This window comes from Triticum urartu, chromosome 5A (genome assembly GCF_056163025.1).
Source record: "Triticum urartu cultivar PI428250 chromosome 5A, HENAU_Tu73, whole genome shotgun sequence".
Classification (NCBI taxonomy): Eukaryota; Viridiplantae; Streptophyta; class Magnoliopsida; order Poales; family Poaceae; genus Triticum; species Triticum urartu.
Window position 1 is genome coordinate 56,552,422 of NC_141877.1, and position 6,247 is coordinate 56,558,668.

Genomic DNA, 6,247 nt, shown 5'->3' on the forward strand with positions numbered 1-6,247 from the left:
ATTTCATCAGTGATTGATTTGCATATCCCTTCTGGTAACTTAAAAATAGACATATCATATGATGGAATTGCCTGAGCTACTGCCTTTAAAAGTATTTCTTCACCTTGAACTGATAGAAATTTTCCCTTCCACTCCTTCAGTCTCTGACATACTGTATCAACAAGATGTTGAAAACAGTCACTACGATCAACCCCGACAATAGTTGGTAGCCCCAAGTACCTGTCAGACAAAGCTTCTGTTAGTATATTTAACATTCCACATACATTCTCCCTTTCATTTACTCTGGTATTAGGACTGAAGAAGATACTAGATTTGGGTGTACTTACATGTTGCCCTGAACTCTCATAATATGTATCTAGGACCCTCTCAACGTACTTGGATTTTGTACCGTAGCTCTCATGAGGATCAAAGAGACATCTGCAAACAAAAGGTGATATATCAAGGGGGCATTCCTTGACACCTTTATTCCTTCAATACCACCAATTTCTTCTTCGTGAGTCAACATGCTTGATAATCCTTCAGAACAGATCAAAAAAGGATAAGGAGATAGGGGGTCACCCTGTCTTAGGCCCCTAGTTGGTGTAAATTTATCTGTCTCTGTATCATTAAATTTGATCTGATATTTGACAGAGGAGACACACTCCATGATAAGCTCAATCCATTGTGCATGAAACCCCATCCTCATCATCAGTTGCCTCGTGAATTCCCATTCTACTCTGTCATATGCTTTCAGCATGTCCAGCTTAACCGCATAAATACCATTTGAGCCATGTGTTCGCTTCTTTATGGAATGAAAGCATTCATAAGCGACCAACACATTATCAGTAATTAACCTACCTGGTACAAAAGCACTGTCTAGGGGAAATCACCTCAGGTAGGAATTTTTTTCAGTCTATTAGCCACCATCTTCAAAATTATCTTGTAGACCACATTACATAGACTGATGGGCCTAAACTATGAAGTAACCTCTGGACTGTCCACCTTCGGTATTAACACCACATTAGTGGCATTCCACCCATTTGGGATCTTTCTGTTGTTTATCGCTTCGAGCACTTCATTTGTAAGCTCCTCTCCAATGATATGCCAAAAATGTTTTAAAAAATATAGCATGAAGACCATCAGAGCCGGGGGCCTTCATATCACCTACTTGAAATAGGGTTCTCTTTACTTCTTCCCGCGTATATGGAGCAGTTAGAAGGTCATTCATTGGCCCCGTAACCACATGTTTGACTATATCCAACAAAGCTTCATCGATCAACCCTGTGTCCGAATTGAAAAGACTCTCGAAATAATAAAAAATCAGGGGCTGGAGGTTATCATTCCACTCAACCCATGCATTATTATTATTATCTTTCAATCACTGATACAACGAGCTGCTATACAAACGGTTTTTAACCCCTTTCCGTGACGGTATTTTGAACCGTCGCCTAGTGAGTGTGTGCGATAGGGGGAAGGGTCCTTCTCACACGACCCAAAAACCATCGGGATAGGGAGCCATGATGCAGAGGCCTTGCCAAATGTAATTGTATGCGATGCAACACACACTAAATTCTTTCACACGTGTGAGATCGGTGATTAAACGTTTCTAATGACGCAGTGAAATCAAATGATGTGTCGTAATGAACCGTTTGGGGAGCAGTATATATGGCACACGTGCCAACATATGAACTGTGTGCGATATGTGCCCCATCGCACACGAGTTTTCTGTGGAACTCGTCTGCCATGCATGACTCCATCGCACACATTTCCGAACAATTACCGTGTGTGATAATGTTCTATCACAAACGGTTCTAGAGCCCCTTCGCACACATACAAGTGCTGCAGACCGTTTGTGATTTGTTGTGTATCACCGACGGTTGCGATAAGAGTGATGTGTGCTTTTCGTTTGGGATCCCACACTTTTTCTGAAAAATTTAGGACTGGGATTATATTTTACATTGGGCACGGTTTATTCTGAGCTCTCGTGTGCGATAATGTATCCGGAGCCCTACGCACACGTAGTAGTGCTGCAAATCGTCTGTGATCTGCTGCGTATCACCGGCGGTTCCGCTATGATTGACGTATGCTTTCTGATGTGAATCGCACACACTCAACTGTGTGCGGAGCAATTGTCATGTTAAAGCAAAAATATCCCATTTGAATCGGCATGCAAAAAGAAAATTCACCACAATATGCAATTGAACAAATAGTGTCCATAGGAAAAACATTCATCTGATTCCGCAATAATTGCAATTGAACAAATGGTAGCTAAATTCCAATTATTTTTCGACATATATGTGCATTACAAAATTAATCATAGTGTGCCAAATATGAAGACCTCATCAGATGGAAAACAATGGATCCATGCGTATATGTTTAGCAGCTAACTCTTACAGGCCAAGTTGCTTGCTCATGAAGACTCGAACATTTAAGGAAGCTCATCATTGGAATATACAAGCCAAATTCTATAATAAAAAATTTCAACGAGTATATGAAAGTGATAACTCAGGAGACTCTTTATATGAAAAATATGGTGCTACTCTGAAACACTAGTGTGGTAAAAGGATAGTAGCATTGCCCCTTCTCTCTTTTTCTTTCATTTTTTGTTGGGCTATTTTGACCTTTTTTTATTAAATCCGGAGTCTCATCCCGACTTGCGGGGGATTCATTGTCTCATCATCCTTTTCCTCACTGGGATAGTGTTCTAATAATGATGATCATCACACTTTTATTTACTTGCAACTCGATGTTACAACTCGATAAACTGAAACAATATGACTATATATGAATGCCTCTGCCGGTGTGTCAGGATGTGCAATGATCTATCATAACATGTATAACAATGATAAACGGTGGCTTTGCCACAAATATCATGTTAGCTCTATATGATCATGCAAGGCAATATGATGATGAACACACATGTCATAAAACGCGCGGAACGGGGGAAGTTGCATGGCAATATATCTCGAAATGGCTAGGAAAATGACATGATAGGTAGGTACGATGGCTGTTTTGAGGAAGATATAAGGGAGGAGATTGCTAGGAGTTAACCATCAAAGCAAAGTATTATCCATGGACTCACGTTAGTCATAAAGAATTCATATACTTATTGTGAAAGTTTTATTAGCCCTCAAAGCAAAGTACTACTCGCATGCCCTTGCAGAGAAGGTTGCTAGGAGTTAACCATTGCGCGCCCCCGATTATAACAGCACTCAAGGATCTCAATGAGACATAAAAATGCTCGTGCATCCCCGTCATACCATGTCAGACACTTAAATGAGTAGTTAATAACAAGCTTTAATATTTATATTCTTACTAGCCAATGATCATGAACTCATACCATTTCATATTACAACAACAATATAATTAAAACATGTGTTTCATATTTAGTGATGTACATGAAAGTTTTTTTATACCACTCTTAAATACCTATCTTTTTTGGACTAGTCTTATAACCCGTGCTCATCGCCACTTCCTATCAAATAGACTCTTTAAGTGAAGCATGAGAGTGCAATCATTTTTATAAAATATAACCACCGCCGTTCTCTACGAAGTAGTATAAGTGAAGCACAAGAGCAACTGCCTTGTTGAGAAGATATAAGTGAAGCACATAGAGTATTCTAACAAATCATGATAAATGCATGTCCCTCTCAAAAGATGTGTCTAGCAAGCAATAATTGTGGCAAACTAACAAGCAAACAAAATATTGAATTGGTGAACATTTTTTCAATTTGATGAAAAAAAATCAATTCAATGAACAAAAAATGTTCATGATTCAAAAAAAGTCAGGAAATGAAAAACAAAAAAGAAAATATAATATAAACATAAGAATAAAAAGAAAATAAAAACCCCAAAAGAAAAGGAAAACAAACATGAAAATATAAAAGAGAAAAATGTTTGGGAAGGTTTTAGAACCTTCACAAAAGCGAAAGTGTGATCCCACTAGTTTGGCTGGCCCAAAATGCATAGGCAGCATAGGAGGAGGGGGTTGGTCAACAGTTGTCGGCCTACAGAGAGAATGGGACAAGCGCACGTGGTCACACCAGAGGATGACGAGGGAATCGGGTTCGAGTTGGGCCGGTTGCCCGACACTCTTTACCACTACCGAAATTGTGCATATATTATAACACACGACATATGTAACATATAGTATTTGGACACTGGCTTCTCAAACTGATAATGCCTAGTACTCCCTCCGTTCTAAATTACTTGTCGCAGAAATGGATGTATCTAGAACTAAAATACATCTAGATACATCCATACCTGCGACAAGTAATTCGGAACGGAGGGAGTATATATGATGATGATTACGGTAAGCAGTTGAATTTTAATAAATAAATAACAATGTTGTTCTTTATTTCCAAATTGTGCACCGGTCGACACATCAACGTGATCACTTGTAACAACACAAAACTGATCATAGTGTATGGGAAGGCAACGGAGGATGGGCCGGCGTCGCCAACGTGGCTGAAGAAGAATATGTATTTTATTTGCACGCTTCCATGCATAAGGCCATTGAAGTATAGCAGATGTTGCTTAGTAAACAACAGTCGCAATTGAATAGACTTTCGCACGTCCAACCCTTATGCACGCATAATCCATGTGATATATTAATCTTCTTGCTTACTTTGTCTTCCATGATTCGGCCTACACGACAAAAAAATATATATCAACAGTTAATATCCATCAGTATATGTTGATTACCAAACTGAATGACGATTATGGATCTAGGAACACGTGTATACAAACATAAAATGGAACAGGAATAACCACGGAGAACCTTTGTTGTAGTGTCCAATCAACTAGAGAACAAACTAGAATTATTTGTAAAGACAAAAATGCACGAGTAGGGCATAGTAGTTTGTAGAGACGAGGGTTAAACTCTTTTTCAATTGTATCATTTTGAGGTGATTATAATATTAGCACCATGATTCATTATGTGAGAAAGGGGAATTACTAGTAACCCAGGACGTGACTCACAATGTACATGGATAGCAAAGCACATGAGAAGCAACAGCCAGAGCAGCGTGGCTGCATGAGCAAGGCCGGTGCGCTTGGCCATTAAGACGATGCAATTGAAATTGCAAATACTTCCTTGGTAATTGTGTATGTATGTTTTCTGACGGGAGCACACTGCAATATGCTTACTCTATCTACACACTGTTTGCATCTATATATGGAGAGAGAGAGAGAGGGGCGGGGGGAGGGAGGAGATTCAATTTTGGGATACAATGAACCACCTCCAAGAATATGTCTATCAATATAAGTGATTACTTAGAATATATTATTTGTTCCAATATATATACTCAGAATACATAGTCTACGTATATAATACATTAATTATTTATATATTGCTTAGGATACATTAATTGTGCCAATATATATCCTTAGAATATATTAATTGTGACTTATATATAATACATTACTTATTTATATATTCCTTAGAATACATTAATTGTGCCAATATACTTAGAATACATTAATTGTAACCTGTATATATATAATACATTAATTATTTATATATTACTTAGAATACATTAATTGTGCCAATATACTTAGAATACATTAATTGTAACCTGTATATATATAATACATTAATTATTTATATATTACTTAGAATACATTAATTGTACCAATATATATCCTTAGAATAAATTAATTGTAACATATATGTAATACATCAATTATTTATATATTGACAACTGGTACGGTGATTGGCGATTTTAGGAGCCGTCCATCCACTCTAATCTGATGGTAAAAAAATAAGAGTTACGAGAAGTTACGAAATTGAAATTACCAGAAATTACATGTAGTGATGGGACCGTTACAAAATTTAAATGTGACCAACTAGTTTGTGAAATGATAAATCCGTCATAAGGTTGTGAAAGGGAGTTGACTCCTATTTTTTTTGTGAGGGCCGATACATACGCTCGATTCGTTGGTTCTCGCTCGGCAGCACCTGCGTTCCCTTGTCCTTCGTCATCTCCTCCGTCCCCCGCCTACCCCTCGTCCGACACGGGATATCGGGAGTGGGGCCGGCAGCTAGAGTGCTAGACAACATAGGTACGTCTCCAATTATGTTTTTCTTTTGCTCGATGCCGCTCCCCTGTTCTCATATTCGTTGTTTTCTTTCCAGTGTCAATCTATTTCATTCAGTGGAAGTGGTGACTATTAACATTTGATTAATCACTGTCCAGTACCTTAGCTGTCAGGAATTGTTGGTGTTAGCGGAAACCTTGGTGATGTAAATAATGGCAACGCAAAGATT

The 6,247-nt window shown here is 38.2% G+C and overlaps 1 long non-coding RNA gene across 1 annotated transcript in view; it reads right to left on the reverse strand.

Moving 5' to 3' along the window:
- Window positions 1–5,734: 5,734 nt before the first annotated feature.
- Window positions 5,735–6,247, reverse strand: part of LOC147968000 (uncharacterized) — a 33,021-nt gene continuing 32,508 nt past the window's right edge. The window contains exon 4 of the long non-coding RNA XR_015603975.1: window positions 5,735–6,184. This is a non-coding gene — a long non-coding RNA (uncharacterized LOC147968000). The remainder of the gene's footprint in view (window positions 6,185–6,247) is intronic.